The sequence below is a fragment of the Apteryx rowi genome, unplaced genomic scaffold (genome assembly GCF_003343035.1).
Source record: "Apteryx rowi isolate R43461 unplaced genomic scaffold, aptRow1 scaffold_3, whole genome shotgun sequence".
Classification (NCBI taxonomy): domain Eukaryota; kingdom Metazoa; phylum Chordata; class Aves; order Apterygiformes; family Apterygidae; genus Apteryx; species Apteryx rowi.
In genome coordinates, this window is record NW_020449418.1 from 3460508 (window position 1) to 3474078 (window position 13571).

A 13571-nucleotide genomic window follows, 5' to 3' on the forward strand; every position below is an offset into this window, starting at 1 on the left:
AGCCTCGTCCCGCCCGCGGAGGCGCAGGCGGCGGGGAAGGGGGTTAGGGAAGTACCTGCTCGGGCAGGGGAGCCGCGGAGGCCGTGCTGCCCCCCGTGCGCAGCCCTRGGACGCAGGCAAACCTGGAATAACGCTGGAATAAAGCTATATATATCCCCTGCGCAGGGGTGGGGCGGTGCCCTGGGGGGTAACGCACATGTCACAGGCCAGCTAGTTACGTTTTCCCATCTAACACACCATTAACTGCCCCAACCCACCGGTAAAGCTGCACTTATCGTTATCTCCTGACTGCTAACATTTCAGGGGCTCATTAGTGTCAATTAGCAATGCCTTTAACAGGTTTTAGATTAGATCTGAAATGGCAAAACCTGGAATGTGGGAGAGCAGCTGCTCCCTGAGCAAACGGGAAGGGATGAACGGGTGTTTTGCAGGTTGAGCTACAAAAGCTCACCAAGGAGGACGGAGTCCTGCGCAAAAACTAACGACCAAGATAGCTGTGGGGCCTTTGACAGCTCTTCCTGACTGCCATTCAGCACTGTGTCCTACTCCTTTACTTAGAAACCATTACATTTTTGTAGGCAAAATATATATTATATATATATAAAACTTCTTCTTTATATTATTCTAGACTAACACCAGGGTTTCAGATCTTTTTTGTTCCCTCTTCATGCAGGACCCACGTACCTGCTCCCTGTCTGCTGTATTCGGTGTTACAGGACAGCAGTTTAGGGATTCTGGCAGGAGGACACCACAACTGCCTCAAAGTCGGCAGATAGGACTCATTCATTTCAGGGAAGCTGACAGGTAAAAGATGCTGCAGCCAGTCTTCTCTATTGCTAAAATTCTTTAACACAGCACACATTTAGGGTTGGTAGCTGAACCATGTGTGTCCATCCAAAGCCCTCCAAATTTTCTACTTTATATTACTTTACACTTACCCTGTTTATTCTATGTACACTGCCTAAGGAGACCTAATTAGAAATGATGGTCCCATTTCATTGTCAAATATTTTGCCCCCATTCACAGTGTCTCCTAAAACCTCAGCTAATCCCTTGTTTTCCCTCTAATTTCTCACTTCTGAGAGCCTAAGCAATAGCAGTTCAGTGCTATGAGGGAATAAAACATACCTCAATTCTGCTTTAGTGCTTYTGCATTGCAGGATTTTTCAGCTACCAGCAAGAGAATCCCCCTCAGTTGATTCATTATGACTTGACTTTTATAGTATCTTTACATATTACTCCACTGTAATTCTACTCTGAATCAGTGTAGATTTGACTGAATTAAGAGCCAAACTTTCCTTGTATTAGAGCCTCTAAACTCATTTATTGGCCTGGCTTTGCATGAATCATCATAAGCAGGTTTAAGAATTAAAACAACAAATGATATTCTACTAAAAAGACTGTGCAGCACAATATTTTTACTCAGCCATCCTCTTTGACTGCTATATTTTAGTGATGAAAAAAACACTTCCCCCATCAGACAAATAATGGAAAATCTTTCTTGTTCATGAAGACACTAAGTTCCAGACATTTTCTAGTCGGGGAAGTTCAGCATGTTCATACAAGACTATTTTCACATGCAACCTAGAGGCACCCTCCAAAGATGTTGCTTTCCCATCAATCAAAAAATAATTTCCAGTTTGCTCTTTGCACCTCCACTGATTAGCATGTGCAAGGCAAAACACCACAGTGACATTACTGAAATTTGAAAAGTAAATTCTGGCTATTAACAAATATAATGGAATTAACTTTCCCCCTGTAAGAAAGAAGATAAGGCTTAAAGGGATTTTGCAGTGAGGAGGGGAGAGATGGCAGAGATACCAGACTGAAACAGTAAAAAGAATCTGCACAAGAGAATACACAACAAAGTACCACATCCGTGCATCATGCCAATTGTTACTAAATATTTTAAAGCACTGCGTAAAATTGCTGGAGGATTTTCTGGTAAAATTGAGGACGGGACCACTTCCAAGAGGCCCAAAAGTGGGGTCATTAATCAAAAAAAGATGAAACTCCCTGAGCCATCCAGTGCACCTCCAGACAAGAAAAAGTTGCGTTTTTTTTCTTTCTTCTGCTAAATGCCTCTTAGCGGCTTGGGTATCAACCACTAAAAATCTCATTTAGCTTTGACTGTATGTGCTTTCTGATTTCTAAAACACTGTGACCTGAAAAAGGGCTGATGTGCACGAAAGCTCATTTGTATTTTCCCACTCTATCAGCCAATCTAATAAAAGATACCACTTCTTTCTGCCTTTCTAGCCTCAAAATGACCTGTAACGTTTAAAGGACACAGCCAAATCACACATCAATCCCTGAGCTGTACAGAGCTGCTCCCTCCCTCCCTGTCTCTCTCCCTCCCTCCTCCAGCTATCTTAATAGCAAGCATACTGCCAAATTCCCCATAAAAACAGAACAGCAGAATTTCCCTCCTCCCCTCCCATTTATCATTCAGACCAAGTTCAGTTATTCTTAGAAAAAAAACCCTCTTCCGACAGCTTCTAGCCGATTCGCAGTTCAGCGCGCCCTGCGTGAGCCGCGCTGCTCTCCACCAGCTCCCCGACACCTGCGGCTCGGGGGTTACCTGCGCCCAGGACCTCCACCGCGCTGACCCACGCCAGCGGGCTCCTYCTGCGCTCCCACCCCTAACGCCGCTGAGCTCCTGGAGCAAAGTGCTCGAGCAGAGGCAAGCGGGTCACTTTCTAGCCTTCTTCCTTCCGTAGAGCCTGCTGGGTTGTTTTCAAACTCTCCCCTCCCTTTCTCACATGCTGGCCAAGCCCTCCCGTAACACCCAGGGGAGGAATCCATTGGCTGAAGTTCCCCAAAACGCGTGGAGCAGCCCTTCCCCCCGTCCAGTGTCTAGTGCACAATAGACACCGTGTGGCTCCGGGCTGCCCTGGCCAGTTCGCTACCAGCCTTTGCTTTTCATCAAGGTTTATTTGAACTGTAGCTGTTGTTACTCGCTTAGGTCATCAGACCTCCAGCACCAGAGAGACCAGTAAAAAGCAGAAAGAAATGGTTAGAAATGTCATAGAGCATTTTCATTGTACTCCCCACGGTGGATTTTTCAACATTTTACTTTCTGTTTTAGATATTTTCAAAAGGCAGCATCTGTGATCCTGACATCTCAGCAGTTCTGTTTGATTACCATCTAGTCTGTTACTATGTCACTTAGAGTATACACTTCCACACATAATGCAGACAGCAAAAAAACGTATCATATCTGTTAAATCAATCTGCTCTGTTCAGTTGCCTGTCTCTTGGCCTTCTGGTTTCTTTTCCTTCAAAGTACTTCTATTTTGCATCTTCTGCACTGGCTTCAAGGTGCATTCATAAAATGAACTGCAAGCACAGCAATCCCATCAATCAGCGTCAGCTCCAGGTTGAAAGGATACTAAAATCTGCCTTTGCTTTTTTAGTGCTCAGTAATTTGAGTTGCTTTTGAACATCTTCCCGCAGTTCCCTCCACAGACTTCGGACTGGGCTGCACTGCAGACCTGCGCGTGCGGCGCCTGCCGAGGGTGGGCATCTCCATGCGATGGAAGGCTCAGGTTTGCCTGAGTGGGAGAACCGAAGTGCCACTCACTGAGATGGCTTTGGACAAAAACCTTTCCCAGACCACAGCTTGCTTGTCGCTATGTCTGTCTCTTGCTTGTCTTTTCCAGACTTGCTACTGAGAGTGCACAAAACCCCTTCCCTCTTCATATTTCGGAGTACACCTTCCTGGCAGAAAGTTTAGAATTGGGTTTGCTTTGTAAAACTGATACAGGCATGTCTCCATTGCGTTACAGTTGTCATGTGTTCATTCTTGCCTTAACAAAAGGCAGTCATGCATTCGAAAAGACATTTTCTGGAAAGGGCTGAACTTGTCCAATGTGCAGGAAAATGGAGTGCTTCATTTGGCTGTATAGAATTCCAGACAGTGAGTTCATTTAAAAGCTAATAATCAGATACACGTAATACTGTCTTAACCTCAGAATAATTGTCCTTTTTACCTGGTTTACTGTGGGAGAAAATCTTAGGGAGTCATTTATTATAACAAGGTGTGTTATTGCCTTGTAATTACTGTTTGACAAGCTGAGGTCCTGTGATATATATGTAATTAATAAATCATGTGCCTGCTTTTCTGTGTGTGTACAAGCACACCTCTATATTCACGGAGGGTTACAAAATATTTACCTATGTGCATAGGACTGGCAGGAACTTCTGGGCCACTGGGTCTCCTATCACAGGCACCATGTGATATAATCCTTTTTATAAACTTACCAAGTTCTGTCCTCAAAGTGATTTAGTATTTTGCAGACATGAGTACAATTGGGAGGCTTGTTCCTGAACCAGATAGTCAAACAGTTAGTAACAATCGTCCAGTCAAAATGTCTGATACCCCTTTTCGACCCTTTATTCTGTACCAGCACTGGCCTTTAGCATCATTAGCTCTTCCCTCTCCCTTCCTGGGAGATCCTTCCATGATGTATTTACAGAAATCCTGTTGCTCTCAGTGTTCACTTTGCAAAATCCCACAAGGTAGCCTCTCCTTCCATCCCCCAGCCATCACTGCAGACCCTTCCTGTCGCCTGCTAGGACTGCGTTTAGCTTTTTTCTTGTTTCCATCCTGTTGGCAACGCAGTGAGCTGCCAACCAGCGTCTGTCAAAGGGTTTGATCATTTGTGCCTTTGACCTTCCATTTTGTGCCTCTCTGCTGATTTCTCTCTTGTGGTTGGCTGTTTTTTTCCGTATAGCATCTCAGGACTGCTTTGTCCTGATGATGCCTCATATTTTCTGTCATCAGCAATTTCACCAGTTCTCCACTAACATTTCTGCCAAGCTCATTTACAAAAACACTATGCTATATCTCCAAGAGTGATCTTTCAACACTCACCCAATAACTTCCCTCTAACCTAATAGTCTTTCCTGCACTGCTCTCACAGCAAGTCTTCACTGAATTTAACCCTTGTGCTAAATCACTTCTCCCTTACCTAAGAACTTTCACATGGCACCACATGAAATGTGTAACTAAAGTCCAGATAGGTGAGATCCACCCCATTTCCTTCACTAAGCAAATCACTTACCTTATCCAAGAAGATAAATGGATTTGATAAACCCATTTAATCTCATGCCATTTACCTCTCTCTCTGTAACCATCCTTTCCTTCACAATTTGTTGTGAAGCCTTCCATATACTAATAAGTTGAAACTTTCATGCCTGTTCTTGTCCAGATCAGTTCCTTCTCGCTTCTTACGTGTAAGGCCCATGCTTGCTATTCTGTCCCTGAACGGAGGGATCTGGTAAAGGCATTAGGGCTAGTTCTTCCAGAGCTCTGGCATGCGGATTATCCCGTTCCTCTGCCTGCAGTGCAGGAAGCCTCCCTGAGATTTGCTTCTATCCTGGTTGTGCTCGTTTCCATATCCCCATCCCCTTATCCCTCTCATCTTCAGCCTTGTGATTAACATCCTCACCCTCAGTGAAAGTTAAGGCAAAGCAGGAATTTGGATTTTGCACATACCRAATTTAACACTAGCCTCTATTCCATCCTTACTGTATAGTAACCTCTCTTTTTCTTTCCCTGTTTTCTTCAGCTATATTCATCCAGGAAAAGTATTTTCCCATTCGTATTAATATCATTTAGAAGACTGAAATCTGCCTGACTTATGAAACATAGCTTTTTTAAACGATCGATCATTTTGCTTTTTTAAAACTGCTCCTTTTAATCACTTTTTATTCGCAATATCATTTCTGAGGTTGCGATTGATTCAACTGCAGCCTCTTCCTTCAAGATTTTCCCCTTGCTTGTGTTTTATCCAGAGGGAACTTAGGCTTAATTAACTGGCAGTTTATTGCCAGTCCTGGAGTTTTATCCCAATAAAATTTAGACAGCCTCTTCTATGTATAAATCCCCTAGCTCTTAAGGAAAGCTGACTATATTGATTAGTTCCTGTTATTTATTTAAATGTGCCCCTTGGAAGTCTGAAGCTGTGTCAGTCACACCTGCCTCGATCACAGGGCTATAATGTTTTAAGAAGGGTTTATCTTTAGAAAAACAAAAGGATCTTGAGTTTTCCAGAAAAAAAATTGAGAAGACAAAAGTGGACTTTCCCGGTACTTCTAGGGTAAAAATAGGCAAAACAGAATGAAAGAGCAGATGTAATTAGTTGCTCTTTTTAGAAACAAATTATTACTGTAAAAATATAACTGCGCAGGTCACCTTTTGTGGTTATTCACATTTTTGTGAACATTTTACGTATCATTTTTGTCTACACATCTCTCTTCACCCTCTTTCTCTTCTGCTCGGCTCTCTCACTCTCTTATGTCTTTTCCTCTTCAATCCCTCCTTCTTGCCTTCCTCCATGCTGACACAATGCCTCAAAGTCCCCAAACTCAACTGGAAGTTAGAGACGTGACAGCGTAGAAGGGCTTCGATTTCTCAGCTCTATTGCTGCAAGTCACGTAGATTTGGCACCTTGCGCATCCATCTCAGCACAGCCGGCTGGGCCAGCCAAAGAGCATAACATTTTAGAAGTGTATTTCTGATCTCCTTGCAGGTGTCCGCGTGTATCCCTAGGTGCCTCGGAAGGCTTGGACCACCTGGACTGGAGTCTGCGTTGCTGCACCCTCACTGTTTTTGGGACGTGGCTAGCAGGTGAGTAGCAGCCTGGCTATTCCTGCATATTCTGCTGTCTGGCTGCAGTGATACAGGCAAAACCACTCCTGGTCCTTCCCTGTATAGCTGGTTCTGGGGTACGAACGTTGAAGTGGCTTTCTGGAAATGTCTCCTGTAAAGGAAGGTCTTTGTAGCCTCCCCATGTGCATAGGGCCGGCGGGCTGCAGGGAGCAYGCTGGAAACCGGGGGCTGAAGCAGCGGTGTTCGGCCTGGCGGCTGCAAGGCTGTGCTAAATGCACCCGCAGCAGACCGACCGCACCGGGGCTGCCCTCAGGGGTCTGCCCTACGAGCAGCGGCCACTGGCCACGCAGCGCCATCCGCCAAGGCGCATTAAAACCTCAGGCATGACAAAGCCTGCAGGGACRCCTCCGCTGCCTGTGTGGGGCTCCTTGGGGGGAGACGGGCTTGGGAACCGCTGGTGCTGCTCTGAGCCGCAGGGCAGCTCCCGGGCAGCAGTACCAGGTGCCTSCTGAGCGTTGCCCAGGCTGAACTGACCCTCCGAGCAGGGCGGCCGCTTCCTCTGCGCTCCCCAAGGAGATGGCTTGGCACAGCAAAAGCAGAGGTGTGGACTTGCGCTAGGGCATGAGCCGAAGAGTCAGCAGAGTTCCCACCTCTGACGCWTGACCTAAGGCAAGTCACTTAGCTGCTTTCCTTCATTTCCTGACTCTGCTAAACACCCGGGATAATAACTAACTTTGTGTGAGTGCTACGAAGCTTTGAAATCTTTAGATGAAAAGACGCTGCATAATTGCAAAGCATTTTTAATAATGCTAATCATTTGCTCCGCTCTGCATTGCCCTTCAGTCTCAGGGAGGCTGGAGCACTGCAAAGTCACAAGCATGCAGTCAGCTCTGCTGAAGTGGAGGATTTTCCTGAGTTTGCCTCCGTTTTGACCTCATCCTGGTCCATGGAGACCTGAGCCTGTGACCTGACAAGAAGCTGCAAACTGAACGGCACCTGGTCCTTGCAGATAGGCGCTTTCTGGRCTGCAGGGGCATTTGGGGGAAGGGTTTTAAACAGCTGTGTTTACAACACAGACAATAGAAATCTGATGCAAGCTGAGGGGGGCTACGTGAAAGGCACCATGAAGCTGCAATTAAAGCAACAGTTAAGAGAAAAGAGAGAGAAAAAGTGAAGATCTCTTAGGCTGAAATGCTCCCCGTTGGAAACAGGCAGACACACATCGCAGGAAGTGCCTGGCTGGAACCAGTCAGCTCTGCGTGTCAGGGAGGGCTTTACACTCCMAAAAGTGCATTCCCAGGGGTGCAGGGTCCTTGTGGGGGCAAAAAACTTGAATGTGAAAATTAATCTGGAGGATTACAAAGGGAGCTCTTTTGTGTAGCACTGCAGCTAGAAAAAGATGAGGTTGTCATCTTTAGTTAGGCCTGGAGAGCCTGTGTTTAACCACGATGTTATTTTTATTTGACTCACTAAAACAACAGTAGCTAGAGCTGATGCCTGCAGCTGACTGCAGTCCAAAGCCTCCTCTTCCAAAACAGAGGATACTCTGTGCACTGCTGGCAACATTCGTGATTTTATCAGGACTTTTGTGCTTTGGGAAATATATCCTAAAATCCCAGATCCTTGGAACATGGGAATTGTAGCTTTCATTTATAAACAAAGTATGTTGCTAGCCCTCAAGGTGGTGGATGAAAGATTTGAAAACRTGAAACTAGTGCAACCTAAATGCTGAAACACTGGGAGATGAATAAAAAGATCCCAAAGTTTACTGCCTAACAACAACAGCAACAAWAAGTTGGAAAAGAAATAGCTGGCAAACTTGGGAACGGGAGCAGGGCTTGGGCTGACTCCTGTCTTTTCGGTCCTGGGGGTTGCCAGGATGCCTTTGAGCTCTGCAGCCATTCCCGAAGTCTTCCATAACAATAGCAGCTGCAGTGCGTTGGAGCTCTAGAAATGCTGACATGAGAAAAGCTGTGGGAAAAGATTGTTTTAGCAGCCTATGACAACTCACATAGCATTAATATTAATGCTTGTTTGGGGTCTGCCTTGTTTCCAGAGACCTTGCACTTTCTGGCAAGGGCACATCTGGGAACACAGGTGCCAGCCCCTTATACATCTCAATGCACCCACTGTCTGGATCAGCAAGCTTGCTGCTGCAGTTGGTATCTACAGGTACAGTGGGAGGGGAAGGAAGAGTGAACAGGGCAGGTAAAGAGGTTAGAAACTCAACCTGGGYACACACCAAAAAATTTATTATTGTAATTGTAAGGATTGTAATGCTGGTGAAGTATGTCAGATTGCCAGCTGCTTAATGATAAAATGCATGCAAGGCAGTGCAAGTTTTGCTCAGGCACGCACATGCACACACACACACGCACGCATGCTGCCTTCCAACATGCCCGGGTCTTGAGAGTCAGGAGGTCTGTTAAGCACTCACCAGTAGCACTGTTGGGAAACCAGTTTTAACATCTCAACAGTGATACAAACAGGCAAATTTTTTCTAACTTCCCATCACAGGTGTGCAAAACATTGCATGGCAAYGCCCCCGAGCTCAAGGTGAAAGTTTGCTGCCAAGAACACGTTGCTATCTGCCTAAGATAAACTAGCTGCAGTGCAAACACAGCCAAGCCAAAGAAGAAACCCACAAACAAAGCAGGCTTCCTGTGCCCTCTGAAGACACAAAGACTGTGTTTGAAGAAGGTGGAACTAATATACATGTCCTCAAACAAGTCTCAGGAGTAAGGGGAAGACAGCTTATAATTGGGAACCTTGGTTTCTGAGGCTCTGGGAAGAAATCGAGATAGGAAAGCTGCCTCCCAACCCAAGGTTGTCCTGCTAACACTTATGGTCTTAGCTTAAGGAATATTGGCCCATGAATGCTGCCTGGTAATTATTTAAACATTTAATGGGCTGGATTCAGCCTGCCCTGTGGAGCTCTCTAGTTCACAAAAAGCTTCTGGACATGCCCACTATGAGCAATTCACTTGTTCAAATTTGAACCAGCTAATTAAAAACTGATGTACACTCCTATTTCTGTTTAAAATAAGTTTTCTTCRGGTGGCTAAACCTTGCTCCTGGCAGACTGTTGTTTAAACCAGAATAAGTGTGGTGTAAGCTGAAACAAGAGCTCATCAGCTTTAATCAGCTTGAGTATCTATCTGATTCAAAATCTCACCCTTAAGTAGTCTGATGCAATTGTGTGCAGACGAGCCCTAAGAAAAAAACGTCTTCCTAACGTACGGAATGGGCCTTGCTGGCCCAGCAGTGCCCCTGCCCGCTTCCCAGCCCCTGTGGCTTCTGACAGGTCCTCCTGCGCCTCAGCGSTGTCGGCAGCGAAAGGGGAGAGAGAGGAAGAGAGCGATGAAAACCACCTCTGCTTGTTTCACTTCATCATCTGGGGAGCAGCTCACAAGCACCGTGTCTCCATGGTGCTATGAATATATTAGGTTACCACGAGACAGCGCGTTTCAGAAAGGTTAGGGGCAGATTTTCAGTGCTGTAAATCACCTTAGTGCCGCTGAAGTCGGGCAAAGGGGACGTGTGAAATATCACGTAAGGAGGAGCGGATTCCCAGCTGCGGAGAAACCCAGGCGTTTCTGCCATCCGTGCCCATAAGGCCAGGCTCTCACGTGAAAGTTTTGCCCTGCAGCGAGGAGGCTAATTCTTACGGATATTTCTTTTCTGCAAGGGTGAAAGGATACTTGCTGTTTCACCACTGCAATACCCAGTTCAACTACAGGACTGCCTAGATGGTGTGTGAAAAATCCCTGGGTCTTGTCCATTCCCCACTGTTCTCGACAAAATGGGAATATTGTCTCCAAAAATAAGTACCATGTATTCCCRTGGCTTAAAGTTGCAGCATTGCATCAGACAGGCCAAACACATGAGGAGTGCTCAACATATTGACACAGATAAGCAGAGATTGGTGGAGACAGGCATAGAAAAGTAAGCGAAGTCAAACCTGTTCTTTCAGGCAACCCTTCACTGCCACCTGGACAAACACTGCAGAGTCCCAGACTTAATCAACACTAAAAAGCAGATGAAGGGAAGCTGATCTGCTGATAGCCCCCCCTTAGCCAGGCTAGCTAACCCAGATCCCACCTTTACATCCTCTCAAAATGAGATTGGTCCAGCCGGCCGTAACCACCTTTGCAGCAGTATCAACCAGGGCCTGCTGCAATGAGCCTCCAGCCAGCCCAGCCTGGTTTGTGCGAGGACAGCTGAGCTGCAGGCCGAGCACCACCGTAGTATTGCTTCAGAGGAGACAGCACCATCCCGGGTTTCCTGAACGGSCCTGCCCTCGCTGGTCACCTTTCCCATGGAGGTCTCCCATTTTTGGACAGGCTTGACCTTGCTCGCAGTGCCAGATCAGACAGGATCACTCGGTGATAATGTGGCTACTAAAAAGAGGTCAGTCACAGCTTTATGTAAAAWGGCAAAGCTGATATTTGGATGTGGACTTGTGTTCACTTTTGAAGTCTTTCAAACCTGAGAGTTTCCCTTTCTGCCAATAAAACTGGCAAAATCCTGATYGGAAAGCTCATTACACTTTGAACAACACAATTTGGATTTTTTTATTATAGATATATGATGCAAAGGTAMCACTTATAAAATGAATTTTCCTAATTTTTAGAGCAAGACAGATTCCTAGCTGCAATGAGATCATAACAGAATCGCACATATGAAGGTTTCACAACATCCGGGGCAGAAGAACTGAAACCATTTGTGCTTAAAATACATTACAYGTGCACCTCAGCTGCAAAACACTTATTTGAAAGAGGCTAAAGCACTGATTTAAAGACCTGAGGAGTCAGAAAACATGAGTTCCATTTTTTTCTCGCCTGTGACTCATTTCCCCAGCCATTCAGTGAGGGATGACAGCCTTTCACTCCCTCAGCTCATGGTAGGAAGCTTAATGCATTCTTTGACAGCAGCCTTTCCCCTCTCTTGCACGCAAACATACTCTCGCCTTCTTCCCAGASCTGACCTTGCTGTCACTAGTTTCCATACCTGGAGTCGGATTTCYACTTTTCCAGCTGCCGGACCGCAGCACAGCTCAGGAGCTGTTTCTGGAGCTCCTGCCTGCAGCAGGACGGACCGAGCTGCCCACAAGCGTCCCGGGCAGCCACGTCTGCTGGGAGCACTGGGGGCAGCACGGAAAGCCACGAATTAACTCATTTCTAGCGGCGACAGGGCCGTTTCTCTGATGACAGCGGCTGGCACAGGTGAGAAGGAATCCAGCCGCTGCACCAGCTCATTTTGCCAGCTCAGGCCTTGCTTAAACTTGGAAGCCTTTGCAGAAGCCTTTGGCCGGCCAAATCTCATTAGAGCGGCAAAATGCTTCCACTGCCAGCGTAGTTAGCGCCAACCCAGTAACAAATAAACTGGACCGACAGAAGTCTTTTGCTTGCCAAGCCCGTGTTTACACTAGCTGACATCGCTGTGCTGCTTGCACAGAAATCAGGCCTGAAAGTCAAGCTCTCTCCTTTTCACATCCTTTCAGGCGCTTCCTTCCCAAGCCGGAGCCGCGCRGTGCGCGCAGCGAGCCGAGGGACGACCCGCTGCCCGGGAGAGGGCAGAGCTGCCTCAGTTCCCCTTTCTGGCCTCCCCACGCCAGTCTGCCTTGTCGCAGGAAATTTTCCTCCTAGGGTTTTCCACTGGGTGACTTCACCGAAGCTCGTGGCTAAGTTTCCTCTCTGCTTTTGTCCTCGTGGCGTTCTTTAAATATTTCGTACGGATCCTTCTTTACACGGCCCTACCCGGGGCTGGGTATTTACTCRCAGGGAGCTCCGATCGCAAGCGTTTTAGGGGAGCCAGAGGGAAGGACTGCCCGTGAGAGAGGAGCCGGGAGGGAAACAGGGAGGACGGTCCGACGAAAAGAGGAAAAATCAGCAAAGCGCAAGGGAGAGCGTGTCAGGAAGGGCAAGGGCGAGAGGGGAAGCGGCGCATGGGGGCAAACAGGAGAACTTAGGTTGAGCTCCGGTGGGCAAGGGGTACGTGGGCTCTGCTGGGGACAATAATTTTGGTAACACTTTATGGTGGTTTCAGAAGGATGAAAAGAAAAGCTAGAGCCAGTGGGGACAGACAGCTTGCCTAGGACATTTGGGAATAAAAAGGGAACTGAGGACATAGCAGAGGGACAGGGAGGGGTAGCAACAATTATTAATAATTACTGAGTCAAACGCTGACTGCGTTCATTCCAACTTCTGCACCAGAAGGCTGCACTCACCCTTGCAGCAGGAATTACATGGTAAGAATCACAACTTCAAGAAATTATATTTAAAACCGAACATTTTGGCCTCCTGCTTCCATCCTACCCCCCAAACGGTCTTTTATTCGTTTTGTTTTTTAATAGCTCCCCTGGAAAGCTAGAAGCATGTTGTTGTTGGGACAGTCGCCTGCCGATATGCTTTATAATTCTCTTTATTAAAATCTTTCTTTTTAAGAAACACAAATTGAAACACTTTGCAATCAGTTACACAGATCAGTTTATATTGGTGACAGATCCTATATAATTAAACAAGTACTACAAATTCCAACTGTTTACAAGCCAAAACTTAAATTAAAGAGATTATATAAGCTCAATAAATAGTATATCTGGTCCAGTTCAAGTATAATTGAACAAATCACAGCCTTAATCCTCAGAGAATAGAAAAACCCTGAATATAACCAGCCTAACACTAATTTAGTGTTAAAGCCAATATGAAACTTTGTCAAATCTTATCGGGCAAGTGTTTATTTTTTTTTATTTTTACCTCAAAGAAAGTAAGTTGCAAATTGACATTAAAGACTATTTGAGATCAATACAGATTTTACACAGATGATGAAAAACRTAGCCCCTATTCAAAAAGTGCAATCTTTGGTTGAGATGTGTTGAAATGATCTGTATATATTAAGGAAGCTCTTTTTAAAATATCAATACTTTTTTGGCTAGACCTGAGCCTGCTTTGTGCTAT

General features: G+C 46.0%; 1 protein-coding gene and 1 long non-coding RNA gene across 2 annotated transcripts in view; one reads left to right on the forward strand and one right to left on the reverse strand.

The window, feature by feature from the left end:
- The window catches only part of PDCD4 (programmed cell death 4), a 19757-nt gene extending 17084 nt beyond the window's left edge, over positions 1 to 2673 (reverse strand). The window contains exon 1 of the mRNA XM_026069647.1: positions 2581 to 2673. The gene's annotated coding sequence lies outside the window, so the exon portion shown is untranslated. The remainder of the gene's footprint in view (positions 1 to 2580) is intronic.
- On the forward strand, positions 679 to 9480 carry LOC112967930. Its single transcript, XR_003254176.1, has 3 exons — positions 679 to 804; positions 6536 to 6633; positions 9133 to 9480. It is a non-coding gene; the product is annotated as an uncharacterized LOC112967930 (long non-coding RNA).
- Positions 9481 to 13571: the final 4091 nt, after the last annotated feature.